We start from the raw sequence: 25801 nt of genomic DNA on the forward strand, positions 1-25801 counted from the left end.
CAAAAACTCTCATTTTGTCATTAAGGAGTCCAGAACATTTAATAGGCTTGTTCAAAGATTAAGATGTTGTAAGAATCAAAGCCAAGCTTCAAATACTCTGACTCCACTAATCATGCAACATACTATGGTCCAACCCATACCTTAGGAAGATTATTTCAGAACTTTGGGAAGGGAGAAGATTCTAAAAGTCTAAAAGAACAATTAGAAGGCTAAGACGATTGTCCAGGGGAGGGGTGGTGAGAGACTGAGCCAGAGTTGCTAACTCATGTGGGTAGAGAAAAGGTGATAGATGTAAGAAATATTATGTAAGTAGGCTGCCCAAAACTTGGCCACTGAGTAGATATGGCAGCTGAGAGAAAGGAAGGAATCAAGATCAGTTCAACTGTGAGCATATTAAATCATCAGGGATGTTTGGAGAAGAGGTAGTTGTAAGGTAATGGATAGAATCACTTCTATTTGGAGTATGTTGAGTTTGCAAGCCCTACAGACATTACAAGATATGGAAGTTGCTAACTTGGGATTGGAATCCAAAAGAGAAATTAAAAATATTCTAGTATGCAGAATTCTAACAGGTAAAATAAGGAGTCATCTGTGTAGTGATACTTGAACTCCTTCAAGCTAATGAGATCACCTAGGGAGAGAGTTTATAAATAGAGGAAAAGAGGACTAGGGTTGAGTTTTTGGAAATACCCATGCTCTAGGGGGAGGAAACGAATGAATGATTCACCAAAGGAAACTCATAAGGAGTGGTCTGACAGGTTGGAAGAGAATCATGCCCAAGAAGAGTCACAAAAGTCAAGGGAGGGGAGAGTATTCTGGAGATCGTGAAAGAAAATCTAGGCTAGGCAACCAAAAAGTCAAGGTCAAGAAGGGCAGAGGAAATGCCATTGGTTTAGCAGTTAAGCGATTTTTGATAATGATGGCAGTTTCAGTGAAGTGATGGTATCAGAAGCAAAGGGCTGAGAAAGGGTGGGAGGAGAGAAAATAGAGGCATCAGGTGAATGTGGAAATTTATTGGAATTTGTCAGTGAAAGGATAAGAAATAGAGAATGGTGTGGTCAAGCGAAAATGTGTAAATTGTAAATATGTGTTTCTTTATAAAGGATAGGGTAGAACTGAATGTGTTTGTAATCTAGAGGAATGAGTAATAGATATGGAGAGAATTGAATGGAAATGGGAATTCTATCAACCTATCTTTTAGCCATCTCTGGGTAGGGATGTATTTGTGTGTGTGTGTGTGTGTGTGTGTGTGTGTGTGTTGAGGGGATATTGAAAGAGAAGGAGTGTGGGATCAAGAGCCAGGTAAAGGGTCTCCTCTTTCTTGGAGACTGGAATAAAGAGAGAGGATCATAGCGGATTGTCTGTGTTTTAGGGATGAAGAGGATAGATGGGCTCAGTATTTTCAATTAAAATAATGAATCGTCTCCTGAGATATAGACCCTTCAGAAGAACAGAGTATGATGAGATGTTGGGTTGGGGGTGCAACATAGAAAGTCATTCTAGGAAGACCAAAAAGATTTCATCACAACAGCCAAGAAGCCCAACTGAAAATATAAAGGACAAATGTGGACCTGACTAACTCAGTTGACTAACAACTTCCTTCCATACCCCAAGAACAGAAGTAGGCAAGGACTCATGGTCAAAGACTGAAAGGGTTTTAGGTGCAGAAGGACAAGGGGGTCTGGGAGACAAGAAGGAAGACTGGAGGACTTGAATTGGTTGTCTCTATGATCAAATCTGTAATTGGAGGTAGGTCAGACCAGCACATGGAGCCCGTCTGGGAGAGCAGAAAAGGGGCTAGAAACTGGAAAGTGAGGTAAGAGGGGAAAAGAATTGGCTCAGGAGAAATGAAGCCAAGGGAGACAAGGAAAGGCAGGAGATTAGCATTGGAGACTAATATCAGTCAAGATCATGGAGGGGCCACCACCAAGTGAGATTTTAGGAGAACTATCTTTGAATGGGACTGAAGAGGAAGACAGCTGTAGATTGTGGGAGTTGGGAAGGTTGATAACATCAGGAGTTCAAGGGGAACTTTGCTGAATTTACTGAATCCCTTACACTGATTTATTGAATCCCTTAACAATGAGAAAAGTAGTTTGAATAAAGAGGAAGGTAATGAGCCAGGTCCTGAACTTTTAAATACTAGGAAATTATCAGGTCCTGGGAATATAAATATAGAAGGGAGTAAACTACAAAGAAGAGATAACTATGCAAAGGAGGCAAATGACAAATGCTCAGATTAAGATAATTCAACTATTTTCTCAGTCCTTTAATTTGGCTAAGATTTTTCAGTATTTTTTTATTTAACCAGCAAATTTTACCACACTGCCAATAAAGAAATTAGATGAAATGCAAAATTGTTACCTGAAACAGTGAGCATGGAATAGGCCTATATTGTTTTCAAATCAATTAAATAAAAGTAGACTCAAGAAAGGTCAGTAAGTAGTCTTTGTGAAACTTTGATTTGCTTTCACTGAAAATTCCGTGCAAAATGAATTTGGGAATTCTAAATCTTTTTGCTTTTAAATAGGGGCAAGTGGAAGAAAAATGAAATTATGTTTGAAGTTCAGTTGCAGAAATTTTACATTAAAAGTGTCCTTTTAAAAATTTTTTCTCGATTACATGCAAAGGTAGTTTTCTACAATCCATCCTTTTGCAAGCTTTTGAATAAAATGTCTTTAAGGGGAAAAAAAGGTGGCAAATGAAATTGTCCTGAAATCAAGAGACAGAGACAGACAGACAGACAGACAGACAGATAGCAACAGAGATAGAGACAGAGTATGTGAAAAGGCAACCAGAACCGAGTAAAGTGAGAAGGAACAGATTGGCATCTGAAAAGATCCAGGTTACCAGAAAAGCAAAAAGATGGGAAAAAACTGACAAGTTAATATCAAATTCCCATATATAGATCTGTGTTACACCTATCCCCACCCTCTTCTCCACTCTTCACCCCTACCTGTCTTTTTGATTAGAAATCTTTCTAAAATTTCTTACTTTTCTCCTTTCCTAAACCTAATTTAACCTTTTCTGAGGTTCTCATGAACATCAATTATTGCATTATGTTGTAATAGAGCCAGGCCCTTAGAATCTACTAAGATGTCTAGAGTTCTTTTTCTTATCCTAAGTGGTAATTTTTCTACATTCTTTCCTCAGTATTATCTGTCTCCTCCCTAATACCAGACTGTCAACCTGTCCTTTATTTCCATTTGCTTAGGTATTACCAGACCCTTGCCTCCCTTCCGAGATGCTGTTTCTAATCTTCTCTGGGTTTGGAAACCCAAGAACTAGGCTTATTGGGTTTATATATAAATTAAATCACTTGGTAAGTATTTTTTAAAGCTGTGCTTAAAACTGAGAACAGGATACAAAAATGAAATCATGTCTTACCTCAAGAAGTTTGCTGAGGAGTGTGTGTGTGTGTGTGGGGGGTGTATGTAGCAGTTGCTTAAAAAATGTTAGTTGATTTACCTTGACAGATTCAGCACCATTCACGGGTACAGTAAGTATGGGTTAATTAAAAAATAAATAGGGTAACTAGGTGGTGCAGTGGATAGAACACCGGCCCTGGAATCAGGAGTACCTGAGTTCAAATTCAACCTCAGACACTTAATCATTACCTAGCTGTGTGACCTTGGGCAAGTCACTTAACCCTATTGCCTTGCAAAACAAATAAATGAACAAATAGATAGATAAAGATAAATAGATAGATAGATAGATAGATAGATAGATAGATAGATAGATAGATAGATACAAAGCAATTTGTGGGTCTAAGAGGTAACAAAAGCTGGGAGAATCCAGAAGGGCCTCTTGAAGGAGATGATGATTGGGTTATGGAGGGAGCTGGAGTTCTCTCAGGAGGCAGAGGAGAAGAGGGAAAACATTTTACACATTTGCAAAGATATGGAGATGAGAGATGGGCTGTGTACAGGGGGAACAGCAAGTGGACCAGCTTGGTTGAAGAGAAGGGGGCGTGAAAGGGAGTAATGTGTAATCAGCCTGGAAAGATAGGCTAGATAGAAAAGTAAATAAAAATGGAACTCTGAGTCAGCGCCCTTCCTGGGACTAAAGTGCAAGAATTCGAAGGCCTAAGTAACGTGACAGCTTGTCAATTTCTTTCCTGGTTTCTAATCATATTTTAGCAAAGAGGAAATGGGAGATGACAGCTGGAGATATGAGGTGCCATATGTCCAGACAGCATACTGCCTACCATAGTTGATATTTAATAGATGTCTGCTGAGTGATTAACTATTTTCCATTAGATTTTTTCTCCTTTCTTGCTCTCATCATAGCAATTCTTTTCATAGGCAGTTTGGAGAGAAATTTCTGTCTGGTCCAAATGATCTTAAATTCTTAATCAATGGGATATGAATGTATGAGGTTTTGCTATTAATAAGCAAACTATTCATGATTTTGAAGAAAAAATGAAACCTAACCCTAATCCTGACCTAGCACCAAGAAAAGGAGAAAAAAAAAATTACTGTGCATAGTAATGGTTTCTAAAGAATAGATAATTTTAGCTTTTTAATATGACTGTACTTTGATTCTTTTCCTGACTAAAAGAAAATGGATTTTAATTCCTAGTAGTTATAATTCAATTTTCAATTAAAGATATATTTAAGGCTTTGGGAAAACCAGAGAGTTGGATGGAGATTTAATAATAGCAAACACTCAGAGCCACTGCTGATGGTTGCCTAACGTTAGCATTTTAGATTTTTTTGTAGTTTAGGATCAAGTGTAGAAATCGAAAGGAGGAAAGAAAGAAGAAAGGAAGAGAGACAGGCAGAAAGGAAAGAAAGAAGGGGGAAAAGAAGGATGGAAGGAAGAAGGAAAAGAAGACAAGGGAGAAGGGAAAGGAGAGAAGGAGGGGAAAGGAAGGAAAGAAAGGAAAGGAGGGAAAGGAAGAAGAAAGAGAAGGAAAGAGGGAAGAAAAGAATGAAGGAAGGAAGGACAGAGGGAAGGAAGGACAGAAGGAAGGAATAAGAATTTATATAATATCTCATAGGAGCCATTAGGTATTATAGTGGATAGACTATTCAGCCCTTGGAATCAGAAGGATCTGAGTTCATATCAAACCTTAGACACTTGACACTTATTAACTGGGCAACCCTAGGCAAGTCCCTTAACCTTGATTATCTTGCCAGAAAACCCCAAAATTCTACTCTGTGGTAGAAACTGTGTTAAACCATATGGTTAACATATGTAAACACTATGGTTATGATCATATTATCATTTGATCCCTATAACAGTCTTGTGAGGAAGATGTTATTAATTTCTCCATATTAAATATTTTTTAAATTAAAAGGAAACTGAGGCATCTAGTCTGACCCCATCATATTACAGATGAGGAACCAGAGACCAGATACATTAAGTGACTTGCTCATCATTACGCAGACAAGCTACCCTCAAGCCCTAGCTTTCCTTACATCCTCATCCAAGTCTGTCCCCACCTTATTCCCCTTCTGACTGTACTAAGGTATTCAAAAGACTATAAAACCACCTCCAATAACCTTAGATGGCCCCCTTCCACCCTGCTTGCCTTGCTGGGACTCACTGGTAAACTGAGACGTGTGCTTCTGGGGCTCAACCAGAGCTTGGTAAATAACATTAACACTGACTCACTTACAATTGAATGACACAGAATGAAAAATAAATGCCTTTCAGGCAGTTCTTATTGCCTAATATGGACTGAAAAATAGACATCGAAGGAGCCCCACCTGTGTCCCAGAATGAACCTTTCCTTATAAGGATCTGATTTCTTGATCAAAGAGAAGGAATCACAAGATTAAAATTAAAAAACCAAGAAAAAGAGACAGTTTTGGATCTGAAGTGCCCTTCTATACAATCTTCAACAGGAAACCCATTCCCTGGAGAACTGATTCCCAGTCTTTTCTAGCATAATCCAGTGAATAGAACACTAATTGGTAGATCTGAGATCAGATCTGTCACTTACTAACCATGTGACCCTAGACAAGTCATTTCACCTCCGTCTGTCTCAGTTTCTTCATTTGTGAAATATGGGTGATGATAGCACCTGCCTCCAAAGGTCCTTGTGAGGATCAAATGAGATACTAATGACAGAGTGCTTCACACAGTGTCTGGCATATAGGCTTGTTTTCTTCCTTCCGTTTTTTAAGTAACAGGAATCATTTATGTCATAAAAAGACATGATACTAAAAGTCAATTTGAATTGAGTAATGATTTTGATAGAATTTCTTTTTAAATTTTTTTATTGCAAGAATTTCCATCATGATTCTATACAGATGACTTAACCTCCCTTAGTCTCAGTTTCCTCATCTGTAAATTGGTGCTAATTACCTCCCAGAGCTGTGAAGACCAGAGGAGATGATAAATGTAAAGTGCTTTGCAAATCTTAAAGTGCTATAAAAATACTAGTTATCATTATTATTATTTATGATTATTATTATTACTGAGTATATCAGAGGAAGAATATAGATTACAATATTTGGAGAGAGGAAGTATCCCATTATGGATAGAGGAGTTAAGAATCATAGACTCGGGGCAGCTAGGTGGTGTAGTGGATAGAGCACTGGCCCTGGAGTCAGGAGTACCTGAGTTCAAATCCGGCCTCAGACACTTAATAATTACCTAGCTGTGTGGCCTTGGGCAAGCTACTTAACCCCACTGCCTTGCCAAAAAAAAACCCCAAACCTAAAAAAAAAAAAAAAGAATCATAGACTCTAAGAGTTGGCAGAGACTTATACCATCTTGCAAGCAAGGGGTTGTTTTCCCTCTGTTGAAAGACTTCTAAGGAAGGGACCCTTTTCTTCCTTTCCCTTCACCTCTCAAAGAAACTCATTCCATTTATGAATAGAATTCATAAGGTTATTAGGAAGGGGTGTATGTGTCTGTGTGTGTGTCTGTGTGTGTGTTTCTCCTGAACTCTTTATTTCTGATCCTGCATTTTGGGGTTGAACAGAAGAAGTGAGAAGTCTATTCCACATGACAGTTCTTCAAAGATGTGAAGACAGTTCTCAGGTCTCCCAAGACTCCTTGAGTCTTTTCTTTTCTTTTCCAGACTAAAAACATATACCATTGCTTTGATAGATTCTTACTTAACACGACCCAGTCACCATCTTGGTTGCTAGTCACAGTCAAGTCCAACTCTCCTATGTCATTTCTACTCTGGACAGGTTATTTGCCATCAATGCTCTACACAATTATATAAAAATAAATTCAATTCAAAAAGCATTTTTTAAGCCAGATGTGCTAAGCAGTGGCATTACAAAAAGAGGCAAAAAACAGTTTTTACCCTCAATGAGCTTACAGTCCAATGCAAATAAATATGTACAGATAAACTATATACTGGATAAATAGGAGGTAATTAACAAAGGAAAGGCATTGAAATTAGGAGGAATGAGGAAAAGCTTCCTATAGATGGGGGGGGCGAGTGGACTTCCCTTGAAATTCAAAGGAAATCAGAGAGGTTAATAGTTGGAGTAGAGAAAGGAGAGTGTTCTAGGAATGCTAGACAGTCAGAGAAATGCCCAGAGCCCAAAGATAGAGGGTCCTGTTTGTTAAACAGCCAAGAGGCCAGTGTGACTGGATGGAAGAGTCTGTGTGAGGCAATAAGGTGGAAGAAGACTAACTAGAAAAGTAGGAGGTGGCCCAGCCTCTTAATCACTTGACCCTTTCCAATCATTCTAGTCTTCATACACTTTATGACCCTCTAAACTGTTCTATTTGCTCATCCTCTAACATGGGGCTCCACCTTTGAATCTTTGCTGTTTGGAATGCCTGGAATGTTCTGCTGTTTTACTTCTATTTCTCAGTTTATTTATCTCATAGTTACCTAAGAATTTACACATTGCCTCCCCCCATTAGCATGCAAGGTCCTTGAGGGTGAGAACTGTTTTTGCCTTTCTTTATAGTCCTAATGTTTATAACCTGGTACTTGGACAACTGCGAACTTGGAATCAGGAAGACTGATCTTTATGAGTTCAAATCCAGCCAAAGATACTTACTAGCTATGTGACCCTGGACAAGTCACTTCACCCTGTTTGCCTCAATTTCCTCATTTGTAAAATGAGCTGGAGAAGGAAAGGCCAAACCACTCCAATACCTTTGCTAATAAAACCCCAAATGGGGTCATGAAGATTCAGGCAAGACTGAGCCAACTCAACAATAAAAACTTAGTAGAAGCTTAACAAATACTTGCTGATTGATTGATTGGGCAAGCCATTCTTTGTACCATTGAATTGTACCATTGTACCCAGGGTACTAATTCCTTATAAGATGCTGATCAGATTTCATACTATGGGTTCCCAACACTAATGAGATCACAATCCTGAAACAACACGCAAACACAGGCTCATGAGTAGACACATACAAGACCTTCAGTCTACCAGAAGGTAGGTTTGTGTATTTATGGTACTGAGTCATGCTGCATGTTTTAATTGTTAAATGCACATTTAATACTTGTCAAGTAAATAAACACTCACAGCATATGCCTCAGACCTCGGACTTTAAGCAGTAAGGGAGTTCAAAAGTAGTAAACAAACCAGGAAAAGTACTTTTGCTCTGTGTCTTCTTCCTGGACTGCCAGAAATTGGAATCTCCTTGGGCCTGTAACCTACATATTTTGTTGGAGATCAAAATGGAGATATTGGGGTGGGGGGAGCACATGGATGAAGTCTTGCAAGAATTCCTCAATCTCTTCCCAAACCCCTTCCTTTAGCTGCAGCTCTCAGGTTGGGAATCTGTCCTCTAGAGAATTTCACTAAATTTCTTTTTTTGCAAAAGGAGAATATTTGATCCATGTTACTCTTTCTTGACTAGGAAAAGGTACCCCTACACCAAACTAATCCAAATTATGTTTAGTACTGAGTAAAGCCTTGTGCATAGTAGGCATTTATTAAATACTTATTTCCTTCCCCTATTCCCTACACCCTAACCCCAAAGATATCTCAAATCCATTGAGCTCATGAGCAAGAAAATGACTAAAATAAAGGAATCCATAAAAATCTGAACTTGAAACAGAAACAGTTATTTTTACACGGCTTTCTGTTTCTTTCAAGTGCCAACAAAATTAATAGATCTGGGTTCAAATTCTCTCCTCGACAAGTGCTGCCTATGTGACTTTGTGCTAGGTGCTTAATGTCCATCAGGCCTCAGTTTCCTTGTCTGTAAAATGAGAGGGTTGGGTTAGATGAACTCTGGTTCCTTCCAGTCCTAGGTCTATGGTTCCCAAACTTCATTTCAACTCTGACCTCTCTGACCCTATGACAAAACTAGGATATGGTCATTTCTTTCCTTATTTAATCAATGTGACTCTTTATGTGGCACCCTAGGTGGGGCAAGGTACAAAAAAGGGGAAAAAATGGAAATTATTCTTGCCCTTGAGAAATTTACATTTTATCAATGGAGTTATTCCTAAACTTTCTTGTCTGAAGGTTTTCCTGAAGAAAGGGTTAAATTCAATGAGAACTTTTTTTCTGTTTTCTTTTGAACTTAGCAAAGTCCAAATAAATTGAGCATTTCCAAATGTGAAGCAGAATCAAAACAACAAATAATATATATGAAATTGTGACTCTAGTATGAAAAACTTTTAAATATGTAATAAATTCACTGTGGAAGTTTCAAGGCTATTCTACTAATCCCTCTTGCCTTTCTTCTGTGTAAAAATGAATCTATGACCCTTTTTTTCTTTTTCTTTCTCTGTTAGCAAACCCAATATTATCCCTCCTCTGCTTCTCACCTCCCCAACCCCTAATGGGAAAAAAAAGAAAAAATACCCTCTTGTAATAAATATGCATATTTAAGAAAAACAATTTGATCTCTGAAAATGAAGGTCTCATTCAGTATCTTGAATATATAACCTCTGTAAGAGAAAAATAAATCAATAAAGTTGCCCCAACCCAATTAAAGTGACAAGATGCTCAATCAGTCCCAGGTTTTAGAATAATTGTGGAAAATCCATTTGACTGGAGTAAATTGCAGAAGCTTTGCACAGGAATGGTTTTCCAAGACACCAAGGAAACTTGATCATTTATTGTCAAGCTAGTTAGAATTTTAGGCAGTCCCCAAACTGGAAGAAGTGTGACTTTTCAACTAACCTCCCTGATTTTACAACTAATCTTGCTTGGAGGAAAAAGCAAGCTCTTCCCTCTGGCTTTGATCTAGTTCTATCTCCCTTATTCTGCAAGGAGGAACCTGCAAGCTCTGAAGGGCCTGAAGAAATTGGGCCTTTCTATCTGATAAGCACCCTATAGTTGTCTCCATGGAATGGGAGAAGCTGGCAGGAATGTCTTCATCAAGAACCAAAGGCAACTTGATATTCATTCACTTGGACCCTGACTTATCCTTGAATTCTAAAAGGGAATTGGACCCTTTCTCTGTGACCCAAAATTTATTTGTGGATAATACTCAAGTTATATGGGCTGCACCTGTCAGGCAATGATGATATGCTTCATCAGCATCATCATCCTTCTGGAAATGTGATGGATCACTGTATTGATTAGAGTTCTTAAGTCTTTCAGAGTTGTTTGTCTCCTTGATATTATTGTAAAAATTGTACTCCTGGTCCTGTTTACCTCATTCTGAACCAGTGCAAAATTTCTCTTATGATGCAATATACTCTGTTATATTCAAACACCATAACTTGTTCAGTCATTTCCCAATAGATGGACATATTCTTGGTTTCCAGTTCTTTGCCACTATTCCCACCCACCCCCCAATTGTAATTAGTATTTATCATTTAACATTCTTTTTATTTATAAATTGAATGAACCATGTTTATTTTTCAAATTTACTTGTTTTACAAAGATTTATTTCTTCTCTCTTTTACTTCTCTGCACTTCACTGAACAACTCAAAAATTAATAAAACTTTCAGAACAAATGTGAATTGTCCACAATGTCCCAAAATGTCTCATTGTGCATGTAAATCTATCAGCTCCTCATGGCATGATTCATCTTCATTTCTCTCACTTATGTTTTATCATGGTATTGATTAGAGTTCTAAAGTCTTTTGAAGTTATTTGATTTTGCAATGTAATAGTCCTTGGGTAAACTGGTCTTCCTCATTCTGCATATTTCCCTCTGCATCAGCATCTGGAGCATTTCTTCATTGGAAATGGTACACTTCATTATTTTTTTTTTTTTGTTTTTGCAAGGCAAATAGGGTTAAGTGGCTTGCCCAGGGCCACACAGCTAGGTAATTATTAAGCGTCTGAGGCTGGATTTGAACTCAGGTACTCCTGACTCCAGGGCCAGTGCTCTATCCACTGTGCCACCTAGCCGCCCCCCAACTTCATTATTTCTTATGGAACAGAAATATTCCATTGCATTCATAGCCCATGAGTTGTTTATTTTTGTATTTCATTTTATTTCCCCCCACTTACATGCAAAGACAATAAAACCCTGACTTCCAAATTCTCACCCCTCTTCCCTACTCCCCCTCATTGAGCGAGCTAGTCATCTGATGCAGGTTAAAAATGTGTAGTCATGAAAAACATCACCACAAGAGTCATGTTGTAAGAGTAAACACAACCCCCCTCCCCCCCCAAAAAGAAATATCAAGAAACATGATTTGTTTAGTCATTCCTCAATAAGTGGGTATTCCATTCGTTTCCATTCTGAGAAATGTTAATTCCTTCCCTATGTGGACTATCTCCATTTTATCCCTCTAAGTCTGTTTATACTTAGCTGTTTGCATGTTGTCTCCTCTTTTAGTTTGTGAGCTCCTTGGGAACAAGGTCAGTATTTTTTGCCTTACTTTAAAAAGGCAGTCAATGGTGTATGGATAGAGTGCTAAACCTGAGTTCAAATCCAGCCTCAGATATTCACTCACTGTGTAACTCTGACTTTCCCAACTGTAAAACAAAACTCATAATAGCACTTACCTTGTGTAATTGTGGTGAGGATCAAATGAGATAATATAGTTATTATTAAGTGCTCATCATAGTACCTGGTTGCATAACAGTTGTTTAATAAATGCTTGTTTATAAATATTTTTGTTCACATGAATCTTTTTCCTCTTTTTTTCACAAATTCTCTTTTTTTCAGAATAATTTTTAATTATTTTTTAATAATTTTGATTATCTCCAGGAGGAAGACCAAAAGGACAGTTTGGGATTCTCTGGCTTGAGTTTCAGAGTCAACAGATAAGCAAACTCTTTCCTAAGGAAATGTAGGCAATAGAACCATTCACCAGTGATTCATGTACCACTCTTCAGACTGAAAAAAAAAAAGATGAATCATCAAAGAAATCGCCCAGATTCTGAGTCTTCTTCCTGGGATTCAACCAGAATAGATCCTAAAGTCTCTGTTGCTCATTAACATACTTACTCATTCATTTAAAATAACCTATCATAATAAGCACGGTTTTATTGTGTGTGGGTTTCTTTCCCCTTCCAAAATCTTGTTCTTGGAAATCTTTGTTTAAAAGCCAGATGCAGCTCCAAGTCACTGTGAGATGAATCATCCCCAAAAATTTAATGTTCACTGTAGCTGGACCAATTATGCTAAAAATCTATGCCTGGAGAAATAGGAATATAAACAGTGAGGTCTAACTAGGAGACGAGTATGCAGTCCAAATCTCCTCTCTAAGCAGAAACGTGTGTGAGTGTGTGTGCGTGTGTGTGTGTGTGTGTGCATATGCCTGGGTCTTACTCCAAAAAATAATGAGTCACCAACTTGAAAAGAGACCATCTGGTTTGAGTAGTAATTTGATCCAGGAAGCATTGACCCTGACATTCAACCCTATAGATATTTTAGAGGCATAAAACTCAAAAGAAGATAGCTACCATTGGTGGTTGGTTAGTTCAAATTGCTTGTGGTAGATTGGAAAACATGGAATAGAATTTTCTCTAGGTCAAGGACAGCATAATATTGTTCTATTCTAGGCCCTAAAGCTAATGGAAGTCCAATCTTATGTCCAAGAAATGAGTAACAGCAAATTGTAAAAGATTTCAATCACTGACTGTTCCTAACTCTACTCCCTCTCTACTTCTCAACAACAGTCAGGTCCTTTGTAGGGATGCTCACTACCCTCTTTCCAGATCCTCTTTGTATATTATCATCTCCCCAAGAAAATGTAAACTATCTAAGAGAAAGAATTCTATTATTTGCTTTTATTTGTAAATCAGCATTTAGCACAGTATGTGTCACATAGATTATTTTTTAAACCTTTAACATCTGTGTACCTATCAATCCATTCATTCAGCTATCATCCATCCATCTGTGATTTTTTTCCTTTGTTCTAGAAGAAGACCATGACATCAGGGAGGTGATGCCACGGCATACACATGAATTGGATTTGAGTGATAGGATGCTATATTAAGTCACTAGCTTCAGTTTCTTTTCCAGAGTCATCTGTGTCCAGGGGCCAGAAATGAATCAGAAGGTCTGGAGATGGCCCTGGATGTGAGACAGTTGGGATTAAATGACTTGAACAAGGTCATACAATTGGTATCTGAGGCATGATTTGATCTCAGATCCTCCTGACTTCAGAGTCAGTTCTCTACTCTGTGCCATCTAGTTGCTCTATTTATCTATCCATCCATCTATCATCTACCCATCCATTGGTCTATCCATTCATCAATCTATCAATCTATCTGCTTTAGTCCTTATTGATTTATACCTGTAGTATAGTGAGACAAAGATAAATTTTATTTTATTTTATTTGTATTGGATCTGTGATTTTAAATGGGTAAGTGCTTAGTTTGTATCTTTCTAACTTAGAAGCCAGAAAAGTCTCTTAGACAATTCCACAGGAACTGGCAACTTGTTGTAAAAAAGCTGTTGTGGTTAGCTTGGATTCAACTTTGGAAAAGCCTTCTTTCCAAAAAATTTCTCAATGAGGGAATTAGGTTCTCATTCTTACATTCATTGACTCATCACCCTTACCCCTGCTACTCTGTGGGCAATCCTATTCTTGGCTCTAATATTGAGTTTCTCTAAAAAAAGGGAAAGTTAAAAATATGTCTAGTGTACAATATGGATCAATTATAGGAGAGCTATTTATTCTTACATGGGAACTAATGATAAACATAAGAGAAAATAAATGTGTATTAAAATGATTTAAAGAAGATTCAGCATGTTATTGCTATTGACCCAATCAGCTGGGAGGCTAAATAATATTGAAGTCTCTTTAGGACATTAAATAGCTTTTGCAGCACTGCTAAGTATTCATCTCTGTACGCAATGAACCATCAAATAGTCTAGTCTGACCTCTTTTGGGTGACCCTCTCCAATTATATAACTCTACCACAATCTCTTCTCCCTCGGGCTATTGTATCAATCTTCATTGCTACTGATCTTTTGATGCTTAAGTTAACACAAAAGGAGGAAAGGCATCAGAGAGGCAAAGGTAGCTGGAAGCCCAGGTACCGACTTGAAATCATGTCTGGTGACGAAGGACCATCATATCTTGTCTCCTAGAGGACTTTGTCCAAGACAGACCATTATCCAGGGGCTTCCATTGTATGTCCATATCATCAGTTTTTCCCATCCAGCCACCAAATTATACATGGTCAGATGTAGGCTTCAAAAGTTCCTGTCTGTGAAGGAAAATCTGATCCCATATTTGTAAATGTGTTTTATAATATGCATTTATATATGCAGGTGGTCTCTCTTCCTTCCACCATTAGAGTATAAGCAGGGATTACATTTGGGTTTTGGGGGGAATTTTTTATGCCTAATGGGAACATATAGTAAACATTTAATAAATGAGTATTGGTTGATGTGAGAAAATGCCAAAGATCTTAGATCTAGAATGGGCCTCAGAGAGCAGCTAGTCCAATCTCCCCTGTTTTATAAATGAGGCAACTGAGGCCCAGGAAAGTAACATAATCTGATCAAAATCACACAAGATTTGAACCCTTGTCCTCTCCTTCTAAAGTCAACATGTTCTTTCTTCCCTGAATTTCAATGCTAACAACTATTTAGCAATTTATAACCTTAAAGATCTCCCTGAAACACTGAGTTATTAATCGACTTAACTGGTATATGTCAAAGGCAGGACTTGAACCCTGGGCTATCTGATTCTAAGATTGTTTCTTCATCCACTATTTTATTTTACATCCACAGAATCACAGTTTTGCGAGTTGGTTATGGTTGTTCAGTCATATCCCACTCTTCATGATTCCATTTTGGGCATTGTCTTGGCAAAGATACTGAAATGATTTGCTATTTCCTTCTCCAGATAATTTTATGGATGGGAAAATTGAGTCAAGCAGGGTAAAGTGACTTACCCAGGGTCAAACAGTTAGTTGGTATCTGAGGTCGAATTTGAACTCAGTTCTTTGTAACTCCAGACTTAATGCTTTATCCACTGCACCATCTAGCTGCCTCCCTTAAGAATTGGAAGGAGTTCCAAAAGTCCAATAAATGTTCAATGGGCTTTTTAACTTTATAGTTTGAATATAAAATAGTAAAGGTACATAAACATTGGAGCAGCATAAAAGTTTTTTTATTTTTAACTATAAGATAGATTTGGGATGGGTGCTTTGGAATTTTAAATATGAATATTTTCTTTTTTTAGTGTTCCCTGTGTGCTGTGAACCATGCAAATTACTGGGGATAAGAAGGTAAAAATAAAAACATTCCCTCCCCTTGAAAAGTTTATATTCTACTATGTGTGTTTGGGGGAGAGACAACATAGACAGAGATAAGTAAATTCAAAGTATGTACAAGATATTCTCCAAAGGGTGAGAGCAGTAAAAATTAGGAGATCAGGAAAGCTCTCCTTTAAGTGGTGGCCCTTGACTTGGCCTGGGAAGAAGCTATGGAGGGGAGGAGGCAGAAATGAGGAAAGAGGACACTTTGGATGGTGGGGGGAGAGAAAACCATTTATGCAAAGGAAGTATGAGAATGAAATTTCACATTTAGGGGGCAGCTAGTGGGTCAATTTAATAAGGTCAGAAAATGTTTGAAAGGGTATAAATATAAAATAAGATTGGGAAGTCGGATGGGTTCCATATACTGGAGAGAGCTTTGTACTTCATTCTAGATGTAATAAGGAACCAGGGAAATTTTACTAGGAGAGAAGGGGGTTGTTATTGTCATTTCACAGTTTAATAGTTGTATGGATGAATCACAAAGAGAAAAGAAACTGGAGTCGGGAAAAATTAATTAGAAGACTAATGTAACATATAGAAAACTTTTCTGGTCCAAGTTAATATTAAGGATATTATAATCTCTCCTAAGAATGGCTTCTCTTTCTACACCCTTGTTGCTGTCTAGCCCTGTATCATAATGGAGAATGGAAGCAATCCATGAAAGAATTTGCTTTATAACCTAAAACCTAGGAAAACTCCAAATTTGCCTTCAGGTTGTTGGTAGGAAACACACCAGTTTACTTAAACTTAAGGCTAAGTCAATCTTAGGCTTCTCTCTTTTTTTTAAACTTTCTTTTCTTTTTTAGAATTTGTACATTCTTTTCTTTTGAGCTTCTCTTAAAGTTTAATGGGAAGAATTATTTTGATTTCCTGCTATATGATGATTTAGAATATTTTCAAACCATAAATTCTTGGGAAGAAACCAAGTCAATAGAACTTGATGACTTGAGGAGCCTATATTCCAGTGCTAAATTGGTGAGACATACCCAGAAGCAGCAGTAACTAATTTTTAAAAATTTTTGCACTTTACAAAATACTCCTGGGACAAGTACAGAATTTACACAAGGTTGTTGTAGTTGGGAGGGAGACTGGGGAGGAGGAGTTCTCTTTGGGAGCAAGAAGAACCATCTGGTTGTTTTTTGTTCTAACAAGACTCATGGCCTTGGCTAACCGCGTGCTCTGTTGTTTCTCTGCTGCAGAAGGACTTAAATTAGTATCCTCTCAATTTTGGTCGCCTGGTAAAAGAGCCAGTAGCTATCTTCACTCTAGTTATGATTCTGGTCATATATGTATCCTGAAAGTAAAGAAATACAGGCTATAGTCTTCAGTTGCTTCTAGCCCTGTCATTGTCCTAATCAATAAACTTCAGTGTGTTGCCTCTAGGAGCAAATATAAATTCTTCTGTTTAGCTGTGAGAGCCCTTCCCAGCCTGGGCCCAGTGTCCACTTACATTGACCATCCCTTTGGCATATATTGTACTCTCTCCTATCCTCTTTGAAAACCCTTTCTTCACAATTCAGCTCAGACATCTCCTACCTGTGACCTTTTATTATCTCCTAGCTGCCAGAGCCCTTTCTCCCTATCTCCAACTGCTTTGTATTTATTTTTTCTTACTCTCCATATATACTCTGTACATACTTACATATGTATTTATTGTTTCCTCTATTAGGATGTCAACTCCTTGGGCCTAAGGATCCTCTCCTCCATGGTATCCTTGTTCGGCTAGAGGCAGCTAGGTGGAATAGAATTCTGGATTCAGAAAGACCCAATTCAAATCCATCCTCAGACATTTCCTTAGCTGTATGGCCCTGGGCAAGTCATTTAACATTTCTTTGCCTCAATTTCCTCAAACTGCAAAATGGGAAGAAGAATAATTGCATCTGCCTCTAAGGGTTGTGGTGAAGATCAAATGAGATAATATTGATAAGGTAAAATGTCTGGCATCATGCTTGTTTATTGCTTCCAGTGCCTGACAGTGACATTTATTAATAAATGAATGCATACTGATTAATTGTAAATTCTGTTGTGAAGTTTATACCTGGATTTTTATCTTATTCTTTCTTAGTTTATCCATACTAAGAAGACCTTCTGCTAACATCTACCATTAGGAGGACTAGAGACTGGCAGATTGGCAGAGATCCCAGTGTTTCTCTCTTAATTTCAAGCCACTTTCTTGTGAAAAATATTACTCACCTGGCCCAAAGAACAGAGAGACAGCTCTGAAAGACCTCCAACCTGTTCTTCTCAGGTAATTCCCTCAGGGTTGAAATAGGCTACTATACACCACCCCCCACACCTCCTGCCCATCTCTACTTGTTTGAGCTTCTTTCTCTAGCTGGAATTCTGATTCTCCTTAAGACTAAGAAAACAAAAATTTAGCCACTTCTTTTTTTTAACCCTGAGGTTAAAGTTCACTGTCTCAACCATACCACATCCAGACACTTTGCCCTTTACCTTTCCTAGGCTGCTGATGTGGAGGTAATCTCAAATGTCTTCCTTGGAAATGAATTCACCAATACCAACTTTGGAGAGATGGAGAGATCCTGGGATTCTGAGGTCTGTGCTTTTGTGTTGTGTTTAAAAGGTCTCTAGATTCAGTTTTACTCTGGGATACTTTTTTTTGGTCAAAAACTGAAAAGTGAAGGGGATGAGTTTCTCTGTTATTTTTTTTTAAATGGCAACTCAGGGTGGAGTTAATCAGGGTAAAGGTGAGTCACTGAGTCCAGCAAGGTGAATATAATTATCTTAAGCACGTAGTTGTGTGACCTTTATCCACCACCACAGAGATGCCCATTTCCATGTTGACACACGCATACCAAGGTATAGTAAATACGACAAAAGGCGGACACTTGACCAAGTAGTAAATGGTACCAAGGACATCGGTAGACCACTCCATCATAGGCACTAGTCTGCCATTTTGAATGCAGACCAAAGTTTCATATTTTTGCAGACCAAAATTTCAAAATGTCATTTTGAAAGGTTGAGTGCTTGATGCAAGTTAGCAAGTTAGCTAAGGCTTGTTAATGAGTGACCAGGTCATAGATAAAGGCTGCCCATTTCACCCTTCAGACCTTCCTTCTTCCTATCGCTAGTACTGTCATTCTTCCAGTCATCTAAGTTCAAAACCTGGGATCATGTTGAACTCACCAATTATCACTTTCTCTTCCCCCTCAGATTCAGTTAGTTCTCTCAAACCTAAACAGAAATCTGGAAAGTGACTGTTTCAACTTCATACCCAAGTCACAGGTTAAATAGTTCAAGACAAAAAAAGGAATATGAGGGACCATCTACTCTAATTTCCTTATTTTACAGATGAGGAAATTGAGACCCAATATCACTGATAGTAAGTGACAGAGGCAACATTTGAACATAGATCCTCTAACTTCAGATTCAGTATTCTTTCCACAAAGTCAAGCTTCCTTCTTTTGTTTTTAGGTTGTTGGTTTTGTTTTTGGGTTTGTTTTTTTTGCAAGGCAATGGGGTTACTTGTGGCTTGCCCAAGGCCACAACAACTAGGTAATTATTAAGTGTCTGATTCTGGATTTGAACTCAGGTCCTCCTGACTCCAGGGCTGGTGCTGTATCCACTGCACCACCTAGCTGCCTCACCAAGCTTCCTTCTTAATTCATTCCAATCCAACAAGAATTTGCTATGAGTCTATTGTATACAAAGCACTGTACTACATTCTGAGGATTTAAAGTCAAGTTGAAAACATCCCTGTCATCAAGAAGCTTAATTTAGATTGAATTCAATTCAGCAGCTACGGGACTTGGGTTCAGATTTCACCACCCTCCTCCCTTCCCCAACACAAAATAAGTGTTTCCTGGCAAATGGGTATGTGATTCCTAGCAAATCCTTGCAGGTTCTTGGATCTTAGTTTTTTCTTATCTATAAAATAAAAGGGGTCAGAGTGTGTGACAGGTGAATCGACTGGCCCCCAAGGTGTCTTCTAGTTGCAATTTTTTCGTCCTGAGCATTAGATTTTTTGTTTTTGTTTTGTTTTGTTTTTATCTTTAAAATGAGAGTGAGGAGAATAAGGGGCAGCTAAATGGTGCTCTAACCTGGAGTCAGAAAGACTCTCATCTCCTTGAGTTCAAATACAGCCTCTTATACTTACTAGCTGTGTGACCTTGGGTAAGTCACTTCATCTGTTTCCTCATCCGTAAAATGAGCTGGAGAAGGAAATGCCAAACCACTCTAACCAAATGGGGTCACAAAGAATAAGACATAATTGAAAAATTAAATAATAAAATTTAAACGATATATTCATGTGAGAAAATAAGGGCACCAGAAAAAGACAAGCATGATGCAAAGAAGAAACAGAATGATTGTCATTGACATCTGTAATGTGGAAATGTGTAATGAGGTAATGGAGGGGGAGATGCTGAGAAACAGATTTAGGCTTGGTGTCAGAAAAAACTTCAGTAGTCAAAGTTGTCCAAAACTGCAATAGATTGCTTTTGAGGCTTAGCCAACCAACAACCTTTATGAAGCATTTTAAAGATGAAGAAACTGAAGCTAGAAATGTTGGATGACCTGCCCAGGGTAATGCAACGAGCAAGTGTCATACAAAGAAAGGCTAAAAACAAAAACTGCACTGTCCCTGTTCTCAAGAAGCTTACATGTTAATGGAAGAAACATGGCAATAATTAGGTACATACAAGATATAAACAGACTAGGTAATATGAAAGAACATGTCTCTAGCAGCTGTGGCAAATAGGAAAGGCCTTCTGCAGAAGATGGTATTTGATCTGAGTCTTGAAAGAAGTTAAGAAATGAAGGGGCCAAGGTGAGAAGGAAGAATATTTCAGGCATGGGGGAAAACTGGACAAAAGGTGCAGAATTGGAAATTGGAGTGGTGGCTTCCTTTTTCATTCTTCTTTTAGGTTTTTTTTTTTTGCTAGGCAATGGGGTTATTATTAAGGTAATTATTAAGTGTCTGAGACCGGATTTGAACCCAGGTACTCCTGACTCTGGGGCCAGTGCTTTATCCACTGTGCCACCTAGCCGCCCCACCTTTTTCATTCTTCGAGCAAAAACTTATGGATGGAACATAGACGGGATATGTGGTTGGATTCACTGTAGCAATTTCTAACTCACGTCTTCTGTGATTCCTATTGGGATATGACATGGGTGAGATTTTTGCCTCAGACGGTGGTTAAACTAGATGATCTCCCAGGTCCATTACAATTCTGAATCTTTATGATGCCCCTGTGAAAATTTTAAAGCTCTAGACCCCAATTCCCTGTTGTATATATACATCAGCTATGCATTTGTAGACATCTTCCGTTCTCTCATCTAGCTAGCGTATTTCTTTAAGAGAGCCATAGCAACAATACCTCTTGACCACCCCTTTTTGCAGCTGAAGTCACATATCATTTCCCTAACTACTCATTTCTTCTCCAAGACCACAGCTGTATCCTCCCAAACACCCACAATCTTCCTACCCAAGGCCACTTGAGGTTTTGATGTTGTGTTCTTAGTAAATTTAACAATAAAACCAATGCCATAACCTTATTTCCTTTTTATTTGAATTTTAAAATTTAACAAAAATCTATTTCTCTCTCCCATCTCTACCTACTCCTTGAAAATGAAAATCAAGGCCTTGTAAAAATAGGCGTAGTCAAGCAAAAGAAAAAAATTCCCTCATTGGCCATGCCCAAACTTTATGTCTCAATTTGTACCAAAGCAGAGAACATGTTTTGTCATTGGTCATTGGTTGCTCATTACATGGGTCTTAAGTCTTTTAAAGTTTTTTGTCTTTTTAGTGTTGTTACTATTTTTGCTCACTTCATTTTGTATCATTTCATTCAAATCTTCCCAGATTTCTCTGAAATTATTCCCTTCATCATTCTTCATAATTACTCAATCAATAAACATGTATTAATTGGTCTTAAATACAATATTATTCCATTAAATTCATTTCAGTCATACTCCTACTGCTGAACATCCCCTTGGTTTCCAGTTCTTTGCTACCATAAAAAGAGCTGCTATTAAATATTTTTGTACTTAGGGGTCCTTTCCCTCTTTGATCTCTTTGGGGTATAAGTCTTGTCCTGTTAGCACGAGGTAAAAAAATATAGCAACAGAGAGCATAGTTCCAAATTACTTTCCAAAATAGCTATACCAAGCTACAGTTCTTCCAACAGTGTACTTGTGTGTGTAATTTTCCACAGCCCCTCCAATATTTCCCTTTATCAATTTGATAGGGGTCCCCAGAGTTGCCCTAATTTTCATTTCCTTAATTAATAGTGATTTGGAGTATTTTTACATGTGGTTATTGATAGATTAAGCTTTTCCCCTTAGAAAACTGCCTGTTCTTAACCTTTGACCATTTATCAATTGGGAAATGACTCTTATTCTTACAACATATCTATTTCGAAGAAGTTCAGGATACTCAGCAGACCTGAATTGATATGATAACCCCATGGGCCTGCTAGAATTATTCTCTTCAACCAGACTCAGGAAAACTGAAGCTAGTACCATATTACCTGCAAAGTCATCACCAAACCCACGTGCTCTCACTTCCAACAGGTGAAAATGGAGCTTATGGGATCTTGGATCTAGAGTCAAAAGGGTTCTCATATATTATCTAGGTCAATCCCTTCATCTTATTTTTTTTTTTAGATTTTTCAAGGCAATGGGGTTAAGTGACTTGCCCAAGGCCACATGGCTAGGTAAATATTAAGTGTCTGAGGCTGGATTTGAACTCAGGTACTCCTGACTCCAAGGCCAGTGCTCTATCCACTGTGCCACTTAGCCGCCCCTAATCCCTTCATCTTTACAAGTGAGGAAATGAGGCTCAAAGATGTCAAAAAACAAACCTGAATTAATGTAGTATAATGGAAAGAATGTTAGGCTTGGAATAGTAAATATCAGTTTTCTTTCCTCTGTAAAATAAGGGTGAGTAGATTAAATGGACACTAAGGTTCCTTCCATCCCTAAATCTATGATTCTTCTTGGCTAACTAGGCAATTTTTTTTTACTATAGCTATGTCAAGATCTAGCTATAAATGATGACTGTTATGAACAAGCTTTTCCTTATCCCTAAGAATTTCTGTTTACTAGTTGTGGGATTCTGGGCAGGTCATTTCACCTGTGTTTGCCTCAGTTTCCTCATCTATAACATGAAGATAATAATAGCATATATACTCTTTGATCCAGGAACACTGGCCTCCTGGCTATTCCACAAGCAAGATACTCCATCTCTCCCTTTCTCTGGAATGTTCTCCTTCATCCCTACATACAAAGCCTGTACAAAGACAGAGGGGCAGTCTATGCATACAGGGAACAGTTAACAGGCCAGCTGGGTTGGATTAAAGAGTGTGAGGGGGTGTACCATATAATAATAAGCATGGGTAGACAAGCCAACTCTCTTCAACTGTGCCTTTAGTTATTCTCTTAGTCAAAAGTAGTGGAGAGGGCATCCAACTCCCTCCTTGCCAACTGAGTCATTCAAGTACAGATTTAGAGCTGGAAGGGAACTTCGAGATCGTGTCTAGTCCAACTCTCTTATTTCATAGAAGAGGAATCAGAGGTTCAGGACATTAAGTGCCTTACCCAGATCATGCAGCTTAGTAAATTTCCAAAGAGAGATTTGAACCCACATCTTTCTGATTCTCAAGTTGAGCACTCTTTTGCCAAGCTGAGTCATATAGCAATATTTTCAAACTCCAACCTTCCATATTTTAATCAATCAACAAATATTTACAAAACACCTACTATGTGCCATAAGGGTGTGAGACCTTGGGCTGGGGGGGAACCACCATTTCCCTTTAGCCCAGAAAATGAGGGAGGCTCAGGTGGCCGGATGTATTAGGAACAATGACACACCTCCCAAGATGCTCTTGCCCAACCCGCACTTGGGAAGCCAGTGTGAATGTACAGTTTGTTACATGGTACTGCTGCCCACTGCAGAGATAAATGCTATGACCAACCACGATCAATCATTCCCGAGCCACCCTCCCAACAGAACAGCTGTTTGAGAACTGGCCAGGATCTGCATTCATTTTCAGCTCAAGATGCTCATTTCCGGGGAGCACTTCCAAGAAATCTGGTGCTTAGAGTGGGGTGAGGAAAGATGTTTTTGGAGGAATAAGACAAACTACATGATGTGGCTCCTCTGAGACAGGCGCCAAGCTGCTAAAGTAATTTTGCTGTTTAGTAAGCCACAACGGCAGTTTGGGAGATATTTTAAGATTTACTGTACTTTAATTTATTCAAAGTGAGATTCTACAGGCTAATAACATGTTTCTTTAAAGTGTTTTTTCAGGGGAAAGTAGCTTCTATTTCAGTTGTCCCTGTTAAGAGAGAAATTTTCTTTTAAATGATTAACATTTCAAAATTTTATTGTAAGTCAAGAAAGTGGGACCTAGAAGGAAAATGCCCCCCTCAAAATTCAGAACACTTGAATTTGCCTCAGTTTACCTTTAAATGAAAAAGACCAAGTAATCCAGCTCCTTTGTTTTACAAGTGAAGAAAATGAGACTTGGTGGAGGTTAGGTGATTTGCCCAGCTAGCAATTATGACTGTGTAGTGTACGCCTAACATGGAGGCTGGATTGATATGGGGATGAAGGAAAGTAGAATTATGCTCCCTTTGACATCTTGATAGAAGTTACCAAGCACCTGGAATGCTTCCTGTCCCTAAGTTAAAAATGGCCTTGGTCACCTTAAAGATTCCATTTTGTTCTGTCCTGTTACCTTTCACATTTCAACCCCCTCATTTCAAAATGCCCCACACCCCATTGATCTTACACCTATGAGAAATGATCATTCTATTGGTGGGATCAATCTTCACTGCAGGGCCTTTCCTGAGAGAGATTTTTTTTAAGGACAAATGAGAAAATGACTCAGATTTTTTCCCCCAGAAAATTTCAGAGGGAAGCAGCTTCCAGCAATAGTGACAATTCTATAAATGCTCATTCTAGTTTTTATTTTAATGAAAATCACAATAATTTCCAACATGCAGAATCAAGGTTTGTTTTATTTCCTAGCTTAGGAGATAGAAAAGAACCAAGAAAGAACCCTGGATCTATATCAAGAGACTTCAGATCCTACTTCTGATAATACCTGTGTAATCTTGGAAAAGTCCCACCATCTACCTCGGTTTCCTGATCTGTAAAACCAGTGGTTGGGCAAAATAACCTCTAAGGTTCAAGTTGCCTAACTTCCTGGGAACTGGCCTTAGTAAACCCTTAGTAAATGCCCTGAGAGGATTGAATTAAATAATCTCTGAGGTCCTTTCTAACATCAGATTCATGATGCAGGGACAAATCACTTTCTCTGGGCCTTAGATTATCCATTCACAAAAGGGGATTAGTTATATCACATTGTGAGGGAAGAACTTTGTCAAGTCATACATGTTTGTATACATACTATGTAATATATCATACATTAGTAAGATATATCATATATAATATGCACTCTCTATTACATTGTATATGTGCATATTTGTTCAGTTGTTTTCAATCATGTCTGACTTTTAGTGACCCCCCCATTTGGGGTTTTCTTTGAAGAGATGCTGGAATGGTTTACCATGTCCTTTAGGTAAGGAAACTGAGACAAGTAGGGTGAAGTGACTTGCCCAAGGTCACATAGCTAGTAAGTGAGACTGAATTTGAACTCAGGAAGATGAGTTCAAATATAAGAAGCAAATCTAATTATGCATAAATATAATGTAGTATGTCACACACTATATAGCAAATATTTTTATTTAAATATTAGAAACTCATGCTACATCTCTAATTCCAGTCCTGTCCTTAGGAGAGAAGATATCTGTTATCAGACTGCTGATTAAAAAAGGGAGGAGGAGATATAGCTAGCTAGGCCAGGGCTGGTGGAAGTTGGTACAGTTCCCTTATTTAATTGCTAAATAAACTGATCTAATGAGTCAGTCCCTCCAATAAAATGATGTAACCTGTCATAAATCTGAACTGGTAACCTTTGGTTTTCCATTGGAATGCATATACTGTAACCCCCATATTGACCATGAAGCTTGGGAAGCCATGGAGAATAATGAAATACACACATGTTCCTTGGAGATTAAGCATCAGGGGATGATGAAGGGAAGAACAAGTTCCTCCTGGTCTCAAGATTCCCAGATCAGGAAATGTCCTGTGAGATAATTCAGAAAGCTTATGGTTCCCTGTATAGAACAGGAAACACCAAGGGCCCCACTCTACCCTAGAAGGATAGACACTCAGGGTAAACTTCACAACCCAGAC

The 25801-nt window shown here is 38.3% G+C and overlaps 1 long non-coding RNA gene across 1 annotated transcript; it reads left to right on the forward strand.

Moving 5' to 3' along the window:
* The first annotated feature begins 268 nt into the window (after nucleotides 1–268).
* LOC141491361 (uncharacterized) lies at nucleotides 269–12316 on the forward strand. The gene is made up of 3 exons (XR_012469573.1): nucleotides 269–433; nucleotides 3215–3322; nucleotides 12065–12316. It is a non-coding gene; the product is annotated as an uncharacterized LOC141491361 (long non-coding RNA).
* The last annotated feature ends 13485 nt before the right edge of the window (nucleotides 12317–25801 follow it).

The sequence above is a fragment of the Macrotis lagotis genome, chromosome 1 (genome assembly GCF_037893015.1).
Source record: "Macrotis lagotis isolate mMagLag1 chromosome 1, bilby.v1.9.chrom.fasta, whole genome shotgun sequence".
NCBI lineage: Eukaryota > Metazoa > Chordata > Mammalia > Peramelemorphia > Peramelidae > Macrotis > Macrotis lagotis.